At 47.8% G+C, this 24,712-nt stretch overlaps 2 pseudogenes; one reads left to right on the plus strand and one right to left on the minus strand.

Moving 5' to 3' along the window:
* The window catches only part of LOC147119634 (uncharacterized), a 90,124-nt pseudogene that overhangs the window by 26,465 nt on the left and 38,947 nt on the right, over nucleotides 1–24,712 (plus strand).
* Nucleotides 1,990–23,803, minus strand: LOC147119635 (uncharacterized; annotated as a pseudogene).

A 24,712-nucleotide genomic window follows, 5' to 3' on the forward strand; every position in this document is an offset into this window, starting at 1 on the left:
GGCCCTCGCCAAGGGCCAGGATATCGCATTCGGCCCACCATGGAAAATGAGATTGACACCACTGAGGTAGACAATGTCAACCGGATTCCCCTCATCCCCCCAACCCAGCAACTTCTTCACAAAACTCAAACAAGTTCGCCTTGTTTTCTGGAAGCCATGTTGAATATCTCTAACGACTCCTTCCCTTTCCCTGTGATCGAAAACAGCATCAGGATCACTTCAGGCACCTTCCCTGTGATCGATATCACACTGATGGGCCTCTAGTTCTCTTAGGATCCCCTCAGGCACCTTCCCTGTGATCGATATCACACTCATGGGCCTGGCTCTGATTTGTCCCCAATTTGGAAAACGGAAACTACGTGAGCTACCTTCCAATCTCAGGGAGCAATCCCTGACTCTATTAATTAATGAAGGATAGTCAGCATGGCTTTGTCAGGGGGAGGTCATGTCTAAACAATTTGATTGAATTTTTCGAGGGGGTGACTAGGTGTGTGGATGAGGGTAGTGCAGTTGATGTAATCTACATGGACTTCAGTAAGGCTATTGACAAAGTATTTGTGACAAAGCATGGGAAACTGGTCAAAAGGTAAGAGCCCATGGTATCCAGGGCAATTTGGCATATTGGATCCAAAATTGGCTTAGTGGCAGAAGGCAGAGGTTGATGGTTGAAGGTTGTTTTTGTGAATGGAAGCCTGTGTCCAGTGATGTACCGCAGGGATCGGTGCTGGGTCCTTTGCTGTTTGTAGTGTACATGAATGATTTAGATATGAATGTAGGAGGTATGATCAGTAAGTTCGCAGATGACACGAAAACTGGTGGAGTGGTAAATAGCGAGGAGGGAAGCCTCAGGCTACAGGAGGATATAGACAGGTTGGTCAGATGTGCAGAACAGTGGCAAATGGAATTTAACCCTGAAAAGTGTGAGGTGATGCATTTTGGGAGGACAAACAAGGCAAGGGAATACACAATGAATGGTAGGACGCTAGGAAGGACAAAGGATCAGAGGGACCTTGGTCTGCATGTACATAGATCCCTGAAGGCAGCAGGACAGATAGATAAGGTGATTAAAAGGCATATGGGATACTTGCCTTCATTAGCCGAGGCATAGAATATAAGAGCAGGGAGGTTATGATGGAGCTGTGCAAAATGCTAGTTAGGCCACAGCTGGAATACTGTGTGCAGTTCTGGTCGCCACACTATAGGAAGGATGTGATTGCATTGGCGAGGGTGTAGAGGAGATTCACCAGGATGTTACCTGGGCTGGAGCACTTCAGGTATGAAGAGAGACTGGAAGGCTGGGGTTGTTTTCCTTAGAGCAGAGAAGGCTGAGGGGGGACCTGATTGAGGTGTACAAAATTATGAGGGGCATAGATAGGTAGATAGAAAGGAACTATTCCCCTTAGTAGAGGGGTCAATAACCAGGGGGCATAATTTCAAGGTAAGGGGCAGGAGGTTTAGAGGGGATTTGAGGAAAAACTGCCTGAAAGGGTAATAGAGGCAGGAAACCTCACAACATTCAAGAAGCATTTACATGAGCATTTGAAACGCCATAGCATACAAGGCTATGGACCAAGTGCTGGAAAATGGGATTAGAATAGACAGGGCTTGATGGGGGGTGCGGACACGATGGGCCGAAGGGCTTCTTTCTGTGCTGTATAACTCTATGACTGGACTGAACTGAAGACATGGGCAAGGGGCTCACAGAGCACATGTCCGATCTCTTTAAACACCCTTGGGTGGAAATCCTCTGGACCTTACACTCCTCAAGGTTAACCCACACGGTGACTTTGGTTTCAGTAAAGAGAGACGAGAAAGGCCAAAGTGCCATTTGCCCCTCTCAGTGTGGCCCTGAAGGACTGTGTCCAGGCTGTAGTTCTGTTCCTGCCATAAGATCCTCCCCCCAGATTGTCCTTTCTGAGCTCCAGCCAGGTGATGCTAAACACTCAGGTGGGAACGACAAAAATCCACAACAATGTCTTTAAAGCAAACTGATTTATTTGACATTTATCCAGAATATTAAATTCAGCCTAGTTACAGGGGTTATTAACATCAGCAGAAACAAACCCCAACTGTAAGAATGAACACGATTCAGTCCTGGGTGTAATTAACAGCAGCAATAACAGCAGAATGCAATCTCTGCAGTCACTTGTGAACTCGCTGGTGTTTCAGCAGGTTGGATGAACAAGTTAATCTCTTCCCACACTCGGAGCAGGTGAATGTCCTCTCCCCAGTGTGATATCGCTGGTGCTGCAGCAGGTGGGATGACCGAGTGAATCCCTTCCCACACTCGGAGCAGGTGAATGGCCTCTCCCCAGTGTGAACTCGCTGGTGCGTCAGCAGGTGGGATGACTGAGTGAATCCCTTCCCACACTCAGAGCAGGTGAACGGCCTCTCCCCAGTGTGAACTCGCTGGTGCGTCAGCAGGTGGGATAACCGCGTGAATCCCTTCCCACTCTTGGAGCAGGTGAACGATCTCTCCCCAGTGTGAACTCTCTGATGTTGCAGCAGGTTGGATGAATCAATGAATCCCTTCGCACACTCGGAGCAGGTGAATGTCCTCTCCCCAGTGTGAACTCACTGGTGCATTAGCAGATAGGATGACTGACTGAATCCCTTCCCACACTCAAAGCAGGTGAGCGGCCTCTCCCCAGTGTGAACTCACTGGTGTCTCAGCAGGTGGGATGACCGAGTGAATCCCTTCCCACACTCAGAGCAGGTGAGTGGCCTCTCCCTGGTGTGTGTGCACTGGTGTACAGTGAGATCAGATGATTGCCTGAACCCACTCCTGCAGTGAGAGCACCTGAACGGTCTTTCGTCAGCGTGAACTCGCTGGTGTTTCAGCAAGTTGGATGAATCAGTGAATCCCTTCCCACACTTAGTGCAGGTGAATGGCATCTCCCCGGTGTGAATTTGCTGGTGTGTCAGCAGGTTGGATGAATCAGTGAATCCCTTCCCACACTCAGTGCAGTTGAATGGCATCTCCCCGGTGTGAATTCGCTGGTGTGTCAGAAGGTGGGATAACTGAGTGAATCCCTTCCCACACTCAGAGCAGGTGAATGGCCTCTCCCCAGTGTGAACTCGCTGGTGCCTCAACAGGCCAGAGGATCGGCTGAAGCCTCGTCCACGTGCAGAACACGTGTACGGTTTCTCCCCACTCTGAATGGTGCTTTCTGCTTCCATGTTCAAAGGTCCTGATGAATTGAGTGACTCTGTCAGATCCTGAAGTGATGTTTAGTTTGAGTTTCCTGTCTGCAAATCCTCCCCTTCGAACACCCTGCAAAATGAATTTAAAACAGGAAAAAGGGAGGGTGAGAGAGAACTCACAAAAACACAAAGGCAGGTTGCGAAATTGAGCTGAATGAATCTGGGAATTTGTGGGTCGGCACTAGAAAAAAGTGACCATGAAAGCTGCCAGATTGTCGCAAAAACCCAACTAGTTCACTAATATCCTTCAGGGAAGGGAACCCGCCACCCGGTCTGGGCCTACACAAGATTCTGGCCTCTATGGGAGGAGAGAGAGTGAGGTGGTAGGGGGAGGGGTGAAGGAGAGCGACTTTATACATCTGTAACTCGACTAGAACTTTGACAGCACCTCCCAAACACGCGACATCCACCACCTAGAAGGACAAGGGCTGCAGGTGCATGGGAACCCCATCACCTCCCAGTTCCCCTCCAAGTCACACACTATCTTGACTTGGGCATATATCGCCGTTCCTACATCGTCGCTGGGTGAAAATCCTGGAACTCCTCACCTAACAACATTCTGAGAGTACCTTCACCACACGGACTGCAGAGGTTCAAGAAGAAGACCCAGCATCACCTTCTCTACGGGCAACTGGGGACTGGCAATATCTGCTGGTCTTGCTAGTGACACCCACATCGAAAGAATTTAAAAAATCTGTATATATAAAATGGATTGAAAGCCTCTACAGAAATACTTGTTCCTAAAAGGATAATCTTTTACACTGTACGGACAGTGCCTGTTTAGCAACTTAATCTCCCCTAGAATCCACCTCCCTTCACAGTCCCACATTGGAAATTGTTGGGTCCCACTGGGCTCAGAAGTACTGGGGGTTAAACCCAGCAGCTTCTCCCCCCTCTCCACTCCAGCTCAAACTGACGCAACAAGAAAGCCCTACACAGGAGTCCAGGGACCGAGTTCCACATCCACCGTCCACCCTGATGCTAACCGGCTCTGAGTTGCTCCCTCTGCTGTGCCAAGGCCACTTGATGTTTCTCCTGTCGGGTCACTCAGTCTCCGCCACTGCCCAGCAATGAGCCTCTCCCACGCATGCTCAGCTCATGCTGCCCGGGTGATTGACGGGAGCTTCCGACCAATAGGAAGAGCGGGGCGGGTCTGGATGACCGAGCGGGCGGCTGGTCTTCCAACCAATCGGACTTTGTGAGGGGCGGGGCTTGTGGCACCCAGTGGGCGGGGCTGATCCCGGATCTCCCTCATTGGCTGAAACCCTGCCTCATTGTTGAAGCTGATTTCTCTCAAACTCCAGGAGAAAACTGGACCTTTCTGTTGTGGCTTTGCCCAAATGGAACCCTGTGGGGTGGAGCAAACATTGCAACATTTGGCAGTGAAATGGATTCACTCAGGACAGACAGCAGGGATTATTTCAGGAATAGCACAGTGTACTGAGAAAGGAAATGCAGCGGATGTTGTGTAGATGGATTGTCAAAAAGTGTTTGATAAGGTGCCGGACAGGAGGCTTGTTGATCAAATTAAGGCTGATGGTATTAAAGGGAGTGGGGCAGTGTGGACAGGAAGTTGGGTAAAGGGCAGAAAACAGAGAGTAGTGGTTAATGGATGTCCTTCAGACTGGAGGGATGTACACAGTGGTGTCCCCCAGGGTCAGTGTTGGGACCACTGCCCTTCTCAATATAGAGAAATGATCTGGGCTTGGGTATGTGAGGCACAAGATCAAAATCTCCAAATTATACCAAAATGGGGACCCTGGCCAACCGTGAAGAGGACTGTAAGTGACTTCAGTGTGAATACACAGGTTAGTAAATGGGGCCGGGAGATGTCAGCTGAAATTTAATGCAGAGAATTATGAGGTGATGCATTTTGGGAGGAAGAAAAAGGTAGGAAATCACCATTAAATGGTAAAAGTTTAAAAGGATTAGAGGAACAGAACAGTAAAGAGGTGTAAGATTCTAGCTGATGCCTTGTCTTATTAATTAGCAGGTTTAAGAGTCCAGTGTCAGCAACTTTAATACCTTATTAGAAATATAAGATGAGCAGATTCTCTGTCCTCTACCGTACCTTACATTGACCCATCAATCAGAGTAAACTTGCAAGTCCCGCGTGTCCACAGTAACTTACACGAGGTCAGCCCACTGGATGGAACCTCGGGCACCCTGAGCTTGATCTCCGGTGTCTCCAGTCCCGACTGCCCCCTTACATCAGGATCCCCTCACTTTTATACCCTGTAGTGATCCATCTCTGGCACCTGACTCTTCTTTGTCTTCTCTGCTGACTTTCGGCAGGAGGCGAGGGAAAGACAGCTGGAACTTCTCTAATCTGTGGTTTACAAGGACACTTTCCCTGGTTCCCGGCAGTTACTTTTCTTCAGTAATTTTGTTATTATCCCTAAACTACCCTGCCTGCTTTAATGATGTTATTTTTCAGCTTTACAGTTCTAGGTTTAAACATCACACATTATAATCTAATGTATTCTTTTACTCACTGTGGTTTAAGCTGATATTAACAGACAAATTCTGTTCTTTCCCCTGATCTGATTAGAGTTCCACCCAGTGGATTCAAAGGCCCTAGAAATAGTAGATGCATTGCTGGTCATCTTCCAAAATTCGATAGACCCTGGAACAGTACCCATGGATTGGAGGGTAGCTAATGTTATCCCACTATTCAAAAAAGGTGGTGGAGAGAAAACGGGGAATTATAGACTGGTAAGCCTGACATCGGTAGTGGGGAAAATGCTAGAATCCATTATAAAAGATGTAATAGCAGAGCACTTGGAAAGCAGTGAGAGGATCGGTCAAAGTCAACATGGATTTACAAAAGGTAAATCGTGCTTGACTAATCTATTGGAATTTTTTGTGGATGTAACTGGTAAAATAGAAAAGGCAGAACCAGCGGATGTGGTGTATTTGGACTTTAAGAAGGCTTTTGATAAGGTGCCGCACAAGAGATTAGCGTGTAAAGTTAAGGCACATGGGATTGGGGGCAAGGTATTGACTTGGATAGAGAACTGGTTGGCAGACAGAAAGCAAAGAGTAGTTCTGTCATCCTACTGAACTCCACAAATAAACACTAAAGCCTGCACATCTGCCAATGCACTTCATTATGGTCATATTTATGCTAATATACTGCAAGCCAAATGTATAAATGTATGTTGAATGTTTAAGTGTCCTAATCCAAATTGTACACTCTCGGGAGCCGCAAGCCTACATTTCGTTGTACTGCACTTGTGCACTAACAATGACAATAAAAGTTGATTTGATTTGATTTGATTTGATTTGATTTGAATAAACGTGTCTGTTTCCGAGTGGCAGGCAGTGACTAGTGGGGTATCACAGGGATCGGTCCTAGGACCCCAGCTATTCACAATATATATTAATGATCTAGACGAGGGAACTAGATGTAATATCTCCAAGTTTGCAGGCGACACAAAGCTGGGTGGACATGTGTGCTGTGAGGAGGATGCCGAGAAACTCCAGTATGATTTGGACAGGTTGGGTGATTGGGCAGAAGCATGGCAGATGCAATATAATGTGGATAAATGCGAGGTTATCCACTTTGGTGTCAAAAACAGGAAGGCAGATTATTATCTGAATGGCAATCGATTGGGAGAAGGGGAAGTGCAACGAGACCTGGGTGTCCTTGTGCACCAGTCGCTGAAGGTAAGCATGCAGGTGCAGCAGGCAGTTAAGAAGGCAAATAGTATGTTGGCCTTTGTAGCGAGAGGGTTCGAGTACAGGAACAAGAATGTCTTGCTGCAGTTGTACAGGATCTTGGTGAGACCACATCTTGAGTATTGTGTGCAGTTTTGGTCGCCTTATCTGAGGAAGGGTGTTCTTGACATGGAGGGAGCGCAGCGAAGATTCACCAGGCTGATACCTGGGATGGCAGGAATGATGTATGAGGAGAGATTGGGTCAATTGGGCTTATACTCGCTGGAGTTTAGAAGAATGAGAGGGGATCTCATTGAAACTTATAAAATTCTAACAGGACTAGACAGACTAGATGCAGGAAGGATGTTCCCGATGGCCGGGGAGTCCAGAACCAGGGGTCACAGTCTAAGGTTAAGGGGTAAGCCATTTAGGACAGCGATGAGGAGGAATTTCTTCACCCAGAGAGTGGAGAACCTGTGTAATTCTCTACCACAGAAGGCAGTAGAAGCCAATTCATTAAATATATTCAAGAAGGAGTTAGATATATTTCTTAAGGCTAAAGGGATCAAGGGATATGGGGAGAAGGCAGGGACAGGGTACTGAATTTGAATGATCAGCCATGATCTCATTGAGTGGCGGAGCAGGCTCGAGGGGCCGAATGGCCTACTCCTGCTCCTATATTCTATGTTTCTATGAATGTCTTATCAGTGTTGCCATGGCGACCTGTCTGCAGTGAAACATCTGTTTGAGTTTCTAACTCAGACTAAACTTCTCTCTCCCATAATGAACATTCTATCAGACATTTAATGGCAATGTATTTTAACCATTTTATGTTAAAACATGTTCGTCTCTGAACATTATTTCCCCAAACCCTGCACAGATTTTAGCTCCATTTGAAACAGTTGTCAGTATTTGGGAAATCCCTTTAAAGAGTATTTGGCAAAAGTAACAACAAACTCCATTGGAGGGAAACACAATCAGCAGTAATTTTACCCCCCTTTCAGGGACAAGAGTGACTCTGACCTTTCACCCTTTGATTTATTTGACATCTATTCAGAATATTGAACTCCAGCCCAGTTATAGGGTTTATTAACATCAGCAGAAACAAACCCCAACTGTTAGAATGAACACAAATCAGTCCTGGATGTGATTAACAGTATCAATAACAGAAGAATCCAACCCCTGCAGTCACTTGTGAACTCGCTGGTGTGTCAGCAGGGGAGAGGACTGGTTAAATCCCTTCCCACACACAGAGCAGGTGAACCGCCTCTCCCCAGTGTGAACTCGCTGGTGTATCAGCAGGAGCGAGGACTGGTTAAATCCCTTCCCACACCTGGAGCAGGTGAAATGCCTCTCCCCAGTGTGAACTCGCTGGTGTGTCAGCAGAGGAGAGGGCTGGTTAAATCCCTTTCCATACCCGGAGCAGGTGAACGGCCTCTCCCCAGTGTGAACTTGCTGGTCTATCAGCAGGAGCGAGGACTGGTTAAATCCTTTTCCACACTGGGAGCAGGTGAAGGGCCACTCCCCAGTGTGAACTCGCTGGTGAGTCAACAGGGAGGAGGACTGGTTAAACTCCTTCCCACACCCGGAGCAGGTGAATGGCCTCTCCCCAGTGTGAACTCACTGGTGCCTCAGCAAGTGGGATGACCAAGTGAATCTCTTCCCACACTCACAGCAGGTGAACGGTCTCTCCCAAGTATGAACTCGCAGATGTGTCAGCGGGGGTGAGGACTGGTTAAATCCTTTCCCACACCCGGAACAGGTGAACGGCCTCTCCCCAGTGTGAATAGGCAGGTGCCTCATCAGGTGGGATGAGTTTGTAAACCTCTTCGCACAGTGAGAACACGCGAACAGGCTCTGATCAGTATTAATACGCTGGTGTCTAACCAAGTGGGACCGCTGAATGAATCCCTTCCCACACATGGAAAAAGTGAATTGTCTCCCTAACGGGCCCATTACCACTTCTGCTTCATTTACAGACACTCCCTGACCAGTCACCATTTCTCCCTCATTTACAGACGTTCCCTGACCAATCACCATTTCTCCATTTACAGAAGTTCCCTGACCACTCACTCTTTCTCCTCCATTTACAGACGCTCCCTGACCACTCACCCTTTCTCCTCCATTTACGGACGCTCCCTGACCACTCACCCATTCTCCTCCATTTACAGACGCTCCCTGACCACTCACCCTGCCTCCTCCATTTACAGACGCTCCCTAACCACTCACCCTTTCTCCTCCATTTACAGTTGCTCCCTGAAAACTCATTCTTTCTCCTCTATTTACAGACGCTCCCTGACCACTCACTCTTTCTCCTCCATTTACAGACGCTCCCTGACCAGGTACTCTTTCTCCTCCGTCTACACACACTCCCTGACCACCCAAAGCTTCGCCTACATTTTTACAGATGCTCCCTGACCACTCAGTTTGTCTCCTTCAGTTACAGATGCTCCCTGACCTCTCACCATTTCTCCTTCATTTACAGATGCTCCCTGACCAATCCCCATTTCACAGAATCACAGAAACCCCACAGTGCAGATAGAGGCCATTTCGGCCCATCGAGCCTGCACCGACACATATCCCACCCGATCCCCATAACCCCTACACCAACACATATCCCACCCTATCCCCATAACCCCACGTATTTAATCCCCCTACCACTAAGGGTCAATTTATCATAGCCAATCAACCTAACCCGCACATCTTTGGACACGCTCCTCCATTTACACACGCGCCCTGAACACTCAACCTTCCTCCTCCATTTACAGACGCTCCCTGACCACTCACTCTTTCTCCTCCATTTACAGATGCTCCCTGACCAGTCACTATTTATCCTCCATTTACAGATGCTCCCGGACCACTCCCCATTTCTCCTCCATTTACAGACGCTTCCTGACCAGTCTCCATTTAGAGACGCACCAAGACCACTCTCTTTCTCCTCCATTTACAGATGTTCCCTGACCACCCATTCTATCTCCTCAATTTGCAGGTGCTCCCTGACCACTCACTCATTCCCCTCCTTTTACAGACGCTCCCTGACCACTCACTCTTTCTTCTCAATTTGCAGACGCTCACTGACCACGCTTTCTCCTCCATTTACAGACACTCCCTGACCATTCTCCATTTCTCATTCATTTACAGATGCTCCCTAACCGCTCACACATTCTCCTCCATTTACACACACTACCTGACCACTCACTTTCTCCTTCATTTACAGACACTCCCTCACCACTCACCTTTTCTCCATCATTTACAGACGCTCCCTGACCCATCACCATTTCACCTTCATTTACAGACACTCCCTGACAACTCACCATTTCACCTTCATTTACAGATGCTCCCTGACCACTCACCATTCCTCCCCCATTTACAGATGCCCCCTGCCTACTCACCATTTCTTCTCCATTTACAGATGCTCCTTGACCACTCACCATTTCTCCTCAATTTACAGACGCTCCCTGGCCACTCACTCTTTCTCCTCCATTTACAGACTCTCCCTGACCACACATTCTTTGTCCTCCATTTACAGACGCATCCTGACCACTCACCATTTCTCCTCCATTTATAGACGCTCCCTCTTTCTCCTCCATTTACACACGCTCTCTGACTACGCACCATTTCTCCCCCATTTACAGATGCTCCCTGCCTACTCACCATTTCTCCTCCATTTACAGACGCTCCTTGCCTACTCACCATTGCTTCTCCATTTACAGATGCTCCCTGAAAGCTCATTCTTTCTCCTCTATTTACAGATGCTCCCTGACCACTCATTCTTTCTGCTCCATTTACAGACGCTCCCTTACCAGGTACTCTTTCTCCTCCATTAACACATGCTCCCTGACCACTCAAAGCTTCGCCTACATTTACAGATGCTCCCTGACCACTCACCATTTCTTCTCCATTTACACATGCTCCCTGACCACTCAACCTTCCTCCTCCATTTACAGACGCTCCCTGACCAGTCACCATTTCTCCTTCATTTACAGACGCCCCCTGACCACTCACTCTTTCTCCTCCATTTACAGATGCCCCCTAACCGCTCACCATTTCTCCTCCATTTACAGATGCCTCCTGCCTACTCACCATTTCTCCTCCATTTACAGATGCTCCCTGACCACTCACCATTTCTCCTCGATTTACAGACGCTCCCTGACCACTCACTCTTTCTCCTCCATTTACAGACTCTCCCTGACCACTCATTCTTTCTCCTCCATTTACAGATGCATCTTGACCACTCACCATTTCTCCTCCATTTACAGACGCTCCCTCTTTCTCCTCCATTTACACATGCTCTCTGACTACGCACAATTTCTCCTCCATTTACAGATGCTCCCTGACCATTCATCCTTCCTCCTCCATTTACAGATGCTCCCTGCCTACTAACCATTTCTCCTCCATTTACAGACGCTCCCTGAAAGCTCATTCTCCTCTATTTACAGACGCTCCCTGACCACTCATTCTTTCTCCTCCATTTACAGACGCTCCTTGACCAGGTACTCTTTCTCCTCCATTAACACACGCTCCCTGACCACTTAAAGCTTCGCCTACATTTACAGATGCTCTCTGACCACTCACCATTTCTTCTCAATTTACATATGCTCCCTGACCACTCACCATTTCTCCTTCATTTACAGACGCTCCCTGACCAGTCTCCATTTCTCCTCCATTTACACATGCTCCCTGACCACTCAACCTTTTTCCTCCATTTTTGGATGCTCCCTGACCAGTCACCATTTCTCCTTCATTTACAGATGCCCCCTGACCACTCACTCTTTCTGCTCCCGTTACAGACGCTCCCTGACAAGTCACTATTTCTTCTTCATTTACAGACTCTCCCTGACCAGTCCCTATTTCTCCTCCATTTACAGACGCTCCCTGACCACTCACTCTTTCTCCTTCATTTACAGACGCTCCCTGACCACTCACCATTTCTCCTCCATTTACATTTGCACCCTGACCACTCACCATTTCTCCTCCATTTACAAACTGATGTAATAAAACTCACAACACACTTGGTTTGAGCATAAAGCAAGGCTTTAATCAACTTGTTTCAGAACATGGAGGTCTAGTTGTACTTCACTAGTTCCTTGTCTTACAAAATGTCCCTGTCAAGCTGGGGCCGACGCCCGAGTATTTATACTCCTTGGACGGCGCCACCAGCTGGCCGTCCAGCATTATTTCACGAGTAGTTTCTTGAATGATGAGATTTATAACACAGAAACTTCCTCTTTCTTCTCCATTTACACACGCTCACTGACCACTCACCCTTTCTCCTCCATTTAAAGACGCTCCCTGACCACGCACCATTTCTCCTCCATTTACAGACGCTCCCTGACCACTCACCATTTCTTCTACATTTACAGATGCTCCCTCACCACGCATCCTTTCTCCTGCATTTCCAGACGCTCCCTGACCACGCACCATTTCTCCTTCATTTACAGATGCTCCCCGACTATGCACCATTTCTCCTCCATTTATAGACGCACCAAGACCTCTCTCTTTCTCCTCCATTTACAGATGCTCCCTGACCAATCGCTCTTTCTCCTCAATTTGCAGACGCTCCCTGACCACTATTTCTCCTCAATTTGCAGACGCTCCCTGACCACTATTTCTCCTCCATTTACAGACGCTCCCTGACCATTCACCCTTTCTCGTCCATTTACAGATGCTCCCTAACCACTCACTCTGTCTCCTCCATTTACACACACTCCCTGACCCCTCACTCTTTCTCCTTCATTTCCAGACGCTCCCTGACCACTCACTCTTTCTCCTACATTTACAGATGCTCCCTGACACTCATCATTTCTCCATCATTTTTAGACGCTCCCTGATCACTCACCATTTCTCTTTCATTTATAGACACTCCCTGACCACTCACTCTTTCTCGTTCATTTACAGATGCTCCCTGACCGCTCACCATTTCTCCTCCATTTACAGATGCACCCTGACCACTCACCATTTCTCCTCCATTTACAGACGCTCTCTGACCACTCACCCTTTCTCCTCCATTTAAAGACGCTCCCTGACCACGCACCATTTCTCCTCCATTTACAGACGCTCCCTGACTATGCACCATTTCTCCTCCATTTACAGACGCTCCCTGACCACTCACCATTTCTTCTTCATTTACAGATGCTCCCTGACCAGTCCCCATTTCTTCTTCATTCACAGACGCTCCCTTACCAGTCCCCATTTCTCCTTCAATTACAGATGCTACCTGATCAGTTGCCATTTCTTCTTCTTTAATGGACTCTCCCTGACCACTCACCCTTTCTCCTCCATTTACAGACGCTCCCTGACTACGCACCATTTCTCCTCCATTTACAGATGCTCCCTGACCACTCACCATTTCTTCTTCATTTACAGATGCTCACTGACCAGTCCCCATTTCTTCTTCATTCACAGACGCTCCCTGACCAGTCTCCATTTCTACTTCATACACAGATGCTCCCTGACCAGTTGCCATTTCTTCTTCTTTAATGGACTCTCCCTGACCACTCACTCTTTCTCCTCCATTTAAAGACGCTCCCTGACCACGCACCATTTCTCCTCCATTTACAGATGCTCCCTGACCACTCACTATTTCTCCTCCATTTACAGACGCTCCCTCTTTCTCCTCCATTTACACATGCTCTCTGACCGCTCACCATTTCTCCTCCATTTACAGGCGCTCCCTGATGACTCACCCTGTCTCCTCCATTTACAGACGCTCCCTGACCACCCACTCATTCTCCTCCATTTACAGATGCTCCCTGACTAGTTACTCTTTCTCCTCCATTTACACATGCTCCCTGACCACTCGAAGCTTCACCTTCATTTACAGATGCTCCCTGACTACACACCATTTCTCCTCCATTTACAGACGCACCAAGACCTCTCTCTTTCTCCTCCATTTACAGATGTTCCCTGACCACTCATTCTTTCTCCTCAATTTGCAGATGCTCCCTGACCACTCACTCGTTCTCCTCCATTTACAGATGCTCCCTGACCACTCGCTCTTTCTCCTCAATTTGCAGATGCTCCCTGACCACTATTTCTCCTCCATTTACACATGCTCCCTGACCACTCACCATTGCTCCTTCATTTACAGATGCTCCCTGACCAGTCTCCATTTCTCCTCCATTTACACATGCTCCCTGACCACTCAACCTTCCTCCTCGATTTACAGACGCTCCCTGACCAGTCACCATTTCTCCTTCATTTACAGACGCCCCCTGACCACTCACTCTTTCTCCTCCAGTTACAGACGCTCCCTGACAAGTCACTATTTCTCCTCCATTTACACACGCTCCCTGACCACTCACTCTTTCTCCTTCATTTACAGACGCTCCCTGACCACTCACCAATACTCCTCCATTTACAGATGCACCCTGACCACTCACCATTTCTCCTCCATTTACAGACTGACGTAATAAAACTCACTACGCACTTGGTTTGAGCATAAAGCAAGGCTTTAATCAACTTGTTTCAGAACATGGAGGTCTAGTTGTAATTCAGTAGTTCCTTGTCTTACAAAATGTCCCTGGCAAGCTGGGGCCAACGCCCGAGTATTTATACTCCTTGGACAGCACCACCAGCTGGCCGTCCAGCATTATTTCATGAGTAGTTTCTTGAATGATGAGATTTATAACATTCTTCCTGCCTAAAGGATTTGGAAGTCTGCCGACTTCCTCTTAGCGGATGAGGCGGACCACGAATAGCCGCAGTCTGTTAGATATTTGTTTATGGCTAGAAGGGACGTCTTGGTCCCTGGGCCGCTTGATCCATACCGGTGGATCAGCTGGGCCCGTGTTGCTCTGATCAACCCAAGGGAGGCTGGGGAGATTGTGACTCCAGGTGTGGGTTCCTACAGGCGCAGAACTGGCTTCATCCTGTTGGATAGCCGGGGATTGACCAGTGTCCTGGCCGCGGGTGGCCATCCCACGGGGCGTGCTCGGCTCCCTGAGTGGATCCAGTGGGGCAGCTGGCAGATCTCTCGATGCCCCAGGTAGGGCATCATCTTCGGGGGAGCGCAGAGTGTAGGCATCATCCCCGTGGGTCCCTCTATCAGTTGAGTCCATGGATATGGCCAGACAGGGAGCCAGGCCCTGGAGCGAAACGGTGGACTCCCGGCCATCAGGATACCGCACGTGCGCGTACGTGGGGTTGACATCCGTGAGTTCCACCTCATTGACGAGAGGATCAGTTTTAGATGATTGGACGAATCTTCGGAGCAGCATGGGGCTGGGAGCTGCCAACCATGATGGTAGAGACATCCCATGGGTGGAGCGACGCTGGAAGCTGAAGAATCGCTCGTGAGGTGTGACATTGGTAGACGTAGAAAGGAGAGACCTGATGGAATGCAACACGTCAGGGAGCATAGATTCCCACTGCTGGTCTGGTAGTTTGCGTGACCTCAGCGCAAGATGAACAGCATTCGAAATGATAGCTTTGTATCTCTCAACCTGTCCATTACCGATGGGCTGGTACAGTGTTGTTTTACTTGTGGTGATTCCCGTTGGGAGAGATAACTTTTGAGTTCACTTGACATGAAGGAGGGACCCCGATCAGAGTGGATGAAATTGGCCATACCGCAAAGGGAAAAGACTTGATCAAGGCATTTGATCACTGTGGAAGTAAGCATATTGGGACAGCGGAAAGCAAATGGAAAGCGTGAATATTCGTCCACCATAGTCAGTAAGTAGGTGTTTCACATTGAGGAGGTCAATGGCCCTTTAAAGTCAATGCTGAGTCGCTGCATAGGCTGCATAGCGTGTATGAGCGAGCCATCCGATGGAAGGAAGAATTGCGGTTTTAATTCCGCACAAATTCTACAGGAGGAGCACGTTCTTTCCACATCTTCCATAGAAAATGGGAGATTTTTAGATCGCACAAAGTGCAACATACGGGTAATGCCAGAATGGCATAAGTCAGTATGAAGATCCTCCAGAGTCGAAGTTGACATAGAAGAGCAGAATGCCCGTGTGAGGGTATCCGGGGCCACATTCTCTTTGCCGGGTCGATAATGTATGGCGTATCCAAAGGTAGCCAATTCCATCCTCCAGAGTTGTATTTTGTTATTTTTGATCTTACTGCGTTTCCGGTTATCCAGCATAAAGGCCACGGAGCGCTGATCGGTTATAAGTGTGAAATGGCGACGAGCGAGAAAATGACTCCATTTATGTAATGCTTCGATGATGGCCATAGCCTCCTTCTCGACAGGAGGATAATGGAGCTTGCTACCCTGCAAAGTTCTGGACAGAAATGCAATGGGTCAACCACCTTGATTCAAGGTAGCAGAGATCACCACATCCGATGCATCGCACTCGACTACGAAAGGAAAATTTTCATCAATGGAACGAAGCGTGGCTTTTTCCAGTTGTCGCTTGAGGAGGTTGAAAGCTGAAATAGCCGTTGCCTCAAATGGAAATGACTTTGCATGAAGCAGGGGCTGGAACTTGTTGGAGAAGTGGGGTATCCATTTTGCATAATAGGCAAACATGCCGAGTGCCCGACGAAGAGAGCCGAGATGCATAGGGGGAGGGAGCTCCTGAAGCGGATGAAGTCACTCCAGATCCGGTTTGATGACACCGTTGCCCACCTAGTGGCCAAGGATGTTGACTGATGGCACTGATTTCACAGATTTGGACTCATTTAAGGTTAAGTTGCGATGACAGAGAACGTCAAAAAATTTCTGGAGTTTGGCATCATGCTCCTTCTGGTCATGACCAGCAATGGTGATATTATCCAGATATGGAAAAGTGTCTGTTGAGCTCTCCTGTTTGACTAGGCTATCCATTGCCCGTTGAAAGATGGCCACCCCATTGGTGACCCCAAATGGAAGGCGACAAAACTGGTAAAGCAGACCATTGGCCTCAAAGGCCGTATACATCTTGTCAGAGTCCTTTAACGGCACTTGATGATATGCGCTCTTTAAATCAAAAGTTGGAAATACCTTGTAGTTGGCAAGGTTATTAACCATGTCATCGATGCATGGTAGTGGGTAGGCATCAAGGTCGGTATACTGGTTACTAGTTTGCGAGTAATCGATGTAAAGACGTTTCTTGTGTTGCTTCAGAGGATTTTTAACAACGACTTGAGCCCGCCAGGAAGATGAACATGGCTCAATGATACCGTCAGCTAGAAGGCGAGAGATTTCTGTCTCGATAAAGGATCGATCATCTTGGCTGAAACGTTGTGATTTAGTGACTATGGACTTACATCGGGGGGAAAGATTGGCAAACAAGGAGGGCTCATTGAGCGAAGCCGCCAAAAGCGCACAGAACAGTACTTTGGAAATAGTAAGCTCTGACTTTGACCCTCCAAACTCGAAAGTGAGTCTTTTGTGTTGTTTCTGGAAATCCTGTCCCAGGAGCACATCACTGCATAGGTTCTAGAGCACCCTGAGCCAGGTAGAGAAATAAGTGCGGCCATTGAGAATTAGGTCAACAAGACAAAAGCCGGAAGAATTGGTGGTCTGTGTCGTCAGAGCCACTGCAATTTCCCTGTCTGAGGGGTAAATACGCAGTTTTAACTTACTGACAGCCCGCTCACTAATGAAGCTGTCAGAGCTGCATGAGTCGGTTAGTGCACTCAAAATGTATCCATTTACTGAAACCTTTGTGGCTGCATGGGACAGACTTTGGGGAAAAACAGCTGTGATGGGAGGAGGGGCAGTTTTACCCTTGACAGCTGTAACCTTAGTAGTGGCTCTTGGTGGAGGAGCAGTTTTATAGATAGTAGCTGCAAAACTAACAGGAGCTCTCGACCAGTATACCTTAGAAAGGGGGCCTTTCTTACAAACAGTGGCTCTTGACTGGCATACCTTAGAAAAGTGACCTTTCTTGCTGCAATGATTGCAGGTTGCGTTACGAGCAGGACAACATTTCCTACAATGGAACGCACCTCCACAGAAGAAACACTTCCTTCCAGATTGCCAAGATGCCGCTAGGGCAGGGTCGTCATCAGTGTAGGTTTCTATGGGTAGAGTTGTCATCAGCCGGGTTGGAGTTGTCATCCATGAGGGCTTCCGCCCGAGGCCTATTGAAAGAGTCACTAAAAGTGATAGCAGCAGCCCGTGCACGTGGTGAAAGATAGGTGTCTGCATTCCTCTTTGCTAAGTCCAGAGAACATGCCTGGTCATAGGCAGCCTGTAACTTGAGGGTTTCATTCTCCAACAGACACTGACGTATGAAGGGAGATGCAATCCCATTAATAAAGGAACCACGAATTAACTCCTCCTGGTACTGCTCAGCTGTAACAGCTTTAAGATTACAATCCTTGCTGAGCCTGCAAAGTTTCTGAAGGAATTCGTCGAGTGATTCCCCGGGTTGTTGTCGACTTGTGGCCAGTAGATGCCAAACAAAAATTTCATTTGTGGACTTGACGTATAGCTGCTGTAGTATTTGGATAGCGGCGTCATAGTCCACACAGTCTTTGATATAATCAAACACATGAGGGGATATATAATTAGCAAGCATTTGTAACTTGTTAGGAACATTCTCACCACACTCCTCAAGGAAGATGCTAAAGGTACGATACCAGTGTTTCCATACCTTAGCAGTGGTAAGTGAATTCGGGTCCAGGTCGAGACGGGCGGGTCTGAGTAGTTCTCCATGATGGATCGATTACTTGTCTGAGTTCCCTTCTATGGTTCGAGTCGTAGCTGGCTGTCCCCGAATCATCCAAAGCATAGTGTCGATATCAAGTTGATAAAATTGACGTAATAAAACTCACTACGCACTTGGTTTGAGTATAAAGCAAGGCTTTAATCAACTTATTTCAGAACATGGAGGTCTAGTTGTACTTCACTAGTTTCTTGTCTTACAAAATGTCCCTGGCAAGCTGGGGCCGATGCCCGAGTATTTATACTCCTTGGACGGCACCACCAGCTGGCCGTCCAGCGTTATTTCACGAGTAGTTTCTTGAATGATGAGATTTATAACACAGAAACTTCCTCTTGCTCCTCCATTTACACACGCTCACTGACCACTCACCATTTCTCCTCCATTTACACACGCTCTCTGATGACTCACCCTGTCTCCTCCATTTACAGACACTCCCTGACCACTCACTCTTTCTCCTCCATTTACAGATGCTCCCTGACCAGTTACACTTTCTCCTCCATTTACACACGCTCCCTGACCACTCGAAGCTTTGCCTACATTTACAGATGCTCCCTGACCACTCACCATTTCTTCTCCATTTACACACACTCCCTGACCACTCACTCTTCCTCCCTCATTTACAGATGCTCCCTGACCAATCACTCTTTCTCCTTCATTTACAGATGCTCCCTGACCACTCACTCTTTCTCCTCCAGTTACAGATGCTCCCTGGCAAGTCACTATTTCTCCCTCATTTTCAGACGCTCCCTGACTCTCACCATTTCTCCTCCATTTACAGACACTTCCTCTTTCTCCTCCATTTACACCCACTCACTGATCACTCACCCTTTCTCCTACATTTACAGATGCTCCCTCACCACTCACCCTTTCTCCTCCATTTAAAGACACTCCCTGACTATGCACCATTTCTCCTCCATTTACAGGTGCTCCCTGACCAGTCTCCATTTCTCCTCCATTTACAGACGGACCAAGACCACTCTCTTTCTCCTCCATTTACAGATGTTCCCTGACCACTCATTCTTTCTCCTCAATTTGCAGATGCTCCCTGACCACTCACTCGTTCTCCTCCATTTACAGATGCTCCCTGACCACTCGCTCTTTCTCCTCAATTTGCAGATGCTCCTGACGACTATTTTTCCTCCATTTACAGATGCTCCCTGACCATTCACTCTTTCTCATCCATTTACAGATTCTCCCTAACCACTCACTCTTTCTTCTCCATTTACACACACTCCCTGACCACTCACTCTTTCTCCTTCATTTACAGATGCTCCCTGATCACTCACTCTTTCTCCTTCATTTACAGATGTTCCCTGACACTCACTATTTCTCCATCATTTTCAGATGCTCACTGACCCATCCCCATTTCACCTTCATTTAGGGACGCTCCCTAGCCACTCACCATTTCTCCTCCATTTATAGACGCTCCCTGCCTACTCACCATTTCTCCTCCATTTACAGACGCTCCCTGCCCACTCACCATTTCTCCTCCATTTACAGATGCTCCCTGCCCACTCACCATTTCTCCTCAATTTACAGATGCTCCCTGTCCACTCACCATTTCTCCTCCATTTACAGATGCTCCCTGTCCACTCACCATTTCTCCTACATTTACAGATGCTCCCTCACCACTCATCCTTTCTCCTCCATTTACACACTTTCCCTGACCACGCACCATTTCTCCTCCATTTACAGGCGCTCCCTGACCACTCACCATTTCTCCTCTATTTACAGAAGCTCCCTGACCACGCACCGTTTCTCCTCCATTTACAGATGCTCCCTGACCACGCTCCCTTTCTCCTCCATTTACAGACCCTCCCTGCCCACTCACCATTTCTCCTCCATTTACAGACGCCCCCTGACCACTCACTCTTTCTCCTCCAGTTACAGATGCTCCCTGACAAGTCACTATTTCTCCTTTATTTACAGACGCTCCCTGACCACTCTCTCTTTCTCCTGGTTTTTTTTGACCTGCCTCCCTTTCCCCGCTGGAGCTGTTCATGCTTAGCTCACACTGCCCAACAATTGGCCTCTCCCGCGCCTGCGCGCTGAGGTCCACTGATCAGATAGGGCGCTTTCTGCCTCCGGTGCATTCTGGGCATGGCACTCCACCATTGACCCCTTTCACTGATTGGAAAGTTAGTCTCTCTGATGAGTTGGATCTTAGGCTCGGGAGAAGTGCGTTTGGTGAGGTGGAGCAATAAACTGAGATTGATAGAGGAAAAACCTGTTTATGTACCGAGTGGTTTGGAATGCACTGCCTGATAGGGTGGTGGATAAGATTCAATAGCAGCCTTCAAAAGGGAATTGGATAAATACTTGAAGGAGAAATAATTGCAGGGATATGGGGAAAGAGCCGGGGGTGAGGAGTGGGACTAACTGGATTGCTCTTCGAAAGAGCCGGCGCATACTTGATGGGCCGAATGGCCTCCTTCTGTGCTGTACTATGCACTGATTCTATGACAATCTCTTTCTATTTTAATATTGCTGAGGTTATTGTCGACAGCACATCTCACAGCCAGAATCTGAGCATCATCCACAGGAGTGTAGACTGATGTGAAAGTCATTTCACAGCTCTGCCACAGCCTGGGCATTTGTTTCAATCTGCCCTGAACTGTGGCACCAAACCATCTTTAACAGGCTTCTGACTCCTGACGTAGCTGGAAAAGTATTTGGTATTACCACAATTGTGCACCATCTTCTTTTCTAAAGATCTCTTTGCTTCAAAAGTTTCAGAAGGTTGTGGGTTGGAGTCCCACTCCACGAACTTGAGCACAAAAATCTAGGCTGACACTCCAGGGCAGTACTGAGGGAGTGCTGCACTGTCAGAGGTGCTGTCTTTCAGATTAGACATTAAAACGAGGCCCTGATGCCCTCCCAGGTGGATGTAAAAGATCTCATGGCACTATTTTGAAGAGCAGGGGAGTTATCCCTGGTCTCCTAGCCAATATTTATCATTCAATCAGCATTACTAAAAGCAGATTATCTGGTCATTATCACATTGCTGTTTGTGGGAGCTTGCTGTGCACAATTTGGCTGCCACATTTCCTACATTACAACAGTGACTACACTTCAAAACGTATTTCATTGGCGGTAAAGCACTTTGGGACATACGGTGGTCATGAAAAGCTCTATATAAATGCAAGTCTATCTTTTCTTTTCTTCTCTAATGGCTGCTTTTGCCTCCCTCAATTGTGGATGATATTTGTCCCGATTCTCCTGTAAACTCAATTCATCTTGTTCCAAACTGGGTTCAATGTGAGACAGTTCAGCGAGTCAGGAATAATTTACCACTAGACCTACGCTGGTAGATAAAACCTCAGATGGCTCCTTAGTAAGGATTCCTCTGGTTCCTCACCATATATGTGTCAGGATACTGAAACCCTTCTTTCTCACAGTCCACTCCTGGAGGTCCCAATCCTTGAGCCTACAACCTTCAGCAGGGTCAGTGGTGGAGTTCCGCAGCGGGAGTGATCCCAGAGTAACTGTCGGGATTGCACCCCGTGGATGTTCCGGGTCGTGTATTTTGAGTTATCCTGGTGTCTAACACACACACATCAATAAAACAGGGAATTCCTGGAACCACGCTGCTGGTCCTTCTTTATCTGGAGATCAAATGTCTGTTGTATAATTGTACCAGCAGTTAACAGGCTCCTGTGAACTCCTCCCTCTGCTATTTTAGTGCAGACTTTAACCAATTTATGTTAAGCGGGTTTATTTTAAATGAGCTAACACCTGCCTTAAAATGGTAGACTCAGGACTGTCACACACATATTAAATCCTCGTGGAATAATTACCACTCATGTTCAGACTGGAACCTTAACCCTACTGTTTCACTTTCAGTCAGGAACAGACCGCAGTTTGACACCAATCTCTGATTTGACAGCACATTTCCAGCATTCACTTTTGTACTTCCTGACTCTAAATGCATTTGTAAAGGAGCCTTCTGTTCCATGCCTAGGAGTTCTGAACCATGGGAGAGAGTGGCTGGGACACATTTCATACTCAGGTGGGAATGATAAATATCTACAACAACGCATTTAAAGCAAACTGATTTATTTGACATATACCCAGTATATTAAATTCCAGCCCAGTTACAGAAGTTATTAATATCAGCAGAAACAAACAACAATTGTCAGAATGAACATGGTTCAGTCGAGGCTGTGATTAACAGCAACAATAACAGCAGAATCAAACCCCTGCAGTCACTTGTGAACTCGCTGGTGTCTCAGCAGGGTGGATGACAGAGTGAATCCCTTCCCACACACGGAGCAGGTGAACGGCCTCCCCCCAGTGTGAACTCGTTGGTGAGTTACAAAGTGGGATGAACAAGTGAATTCCTTCCCACACACAGAGCAGGTGAATGTCTTCTCCCCGGTGTGAACTCGCTGGTGCCTCAGCAGATGCTTTTTGCTTTTACATCTCTTCTCACAGTCAGAACATTTAAAAGGTCTACCATCAGTGTGACCATGCTGGTGTTTCAGAAGGTCGGATGACTGAGTGAATCCCTTCCCACACTCGGAGCAGGTGAACGGCCTCTCCCCAGAGTGATCTCGCTGGTGTGTCAGAAGGTGGGATGACTGAGTGAATCTCTCCCCACACACAGAGCAGGTGAACGGCCTCTTCCCAGTGTGAACTCGCTGGTGTGTCAGTGGGTGGGATGACTGAATGAATCCCATCCCACACTCAGAGCAGGTGAACGGCATCTCCCCAGTGTGATCTCGCTGGTGTTTCAGAAGGTGCGATGACTGACTGAATCCCTCCCCACACACGGAGCAGGTGAACGCCTTCTCACCAGTGTGAACTCGCTGGTGTGTTAGCAGGTTGGATGACAGAGTGAATCCCTTCCTACACACAGAGCAGGTGAACGGCCTCTCCCCAGTGTAAACTCGCTGGTGTGTCAGCAGGGTAGATGACTGAATGAATCCTTTCCCACACAACGGAGCAGTGAAAGGCCTCTCCCTGGTGTGAACTCGCTGGTGTCTCAGCAGATGCTTTTTGCTTTTAAATCACTTCTCACAGTCAGAACATTTAAAAGGTCTTCCATCAGTGTGAACATGCTGGTGTTTCAGCATGCTGGATGACTGAGTGAATCCCTTCCCACACTCAGAGCAGGTGAACGGCCTTTCCCCAGTGTGACTGCACTTGTGTCTTTCCAGGTTGAATGATCGGCTGAAGCCTCGTCCACACACACAACACGTGAACAGTTTCTCCCCGCTCTGAACGGTGCTTCCTTCTTCCATGCTCAAATGTCCTGATGAATTGAGCGACTCTGTCAGATCTTGAAGTGAAGTTTGGTTTGAGTTTCCCATCTGCAAATCCTCCCCTTCGAACACCCTGTAAAATGAATTTAAAATGGGAAAAAAGGAGGGTGAGAGAGAACCCACAAAAACACAAAGACAGGTTGTGAAATTGAGCTGACTGAATCTGGGAATTTGTGGGGCTGGCACGAGAAACAAGTGACCAAGAAAGCTGCCGGATTTTCATAAAAACCCAACTAGTTCACTAATGTCCTTCAGGGAAGGGAACCCACCACCCGGTCTGGGCCTACACAAGACTCTGGTCTCTATGGGAGGAGAGAGAGTGAGGTGGGAGGGGGAGGGGCAAAGGAGAGTGACTTTATACATCTGCAACTTGACTAGAACTTTCACAGCACCTCCCAAACACGTGACCTCCACCACTTAGAAGGACAAGGGCAGCAGGTGCATGGGAACACCATCACTTCCCAGTTCCCCTCCACTGAATTTGGATGATCAGCCATGATCTCATTGAATGGCGGAGCAGGCTCGAGGGGCCGAATGGCCTACTACTGCTCCTATAAGAACATAAGAAATAGGAGCAGGAGTAGGCCATATGGCCCCTTGGGCCTGCTCCGCCATTCAATAGGATCATGGCTGATCTGAATCTAGACTCACGTCCACTTCCCTGCCCTCTCCCCGTAACCCCTAATTCCTTATCTGCTAGGGAAATGTCTATCTCCATTTTAAATTTATTTAATGTTGCACCTTCCACAGCTCTCTGGGGTAGCAAATTCCATAGATTTACTACCCTCTGAATGAAGAAGTTTCTCCTCATCTCAGTTTTGAAAGGGCAGCCCCTTATTCTAAGATTATGCCCCTTAGTTCTAGTCTCACCCATCAGTGGAAACATCCTCACTGCATCCACCCGATCAAGCCCCCTCACAATCTTATATGTTTCGATAAGATCGCCTCTCATTCTTCTGAACTCCAATGAGTAGAGTC

This window comes from Somniosus microcephalus, chromosome 4 (assembly GCF_052327205.1).
Source record: "Somniosus microcephalus isolate GS21.2 chromosome 4, FLI_Smic_1.0, whole genome shotgun sequence".
In the NCBI taxonomy this organism is placed as follows: domain Eukaryota; kingdom Metazoa; phylum Chordata; class Chondrichthyes; order Squaliformes; family Somniosidae; genus Somniosus; species Somniosus microcephalus.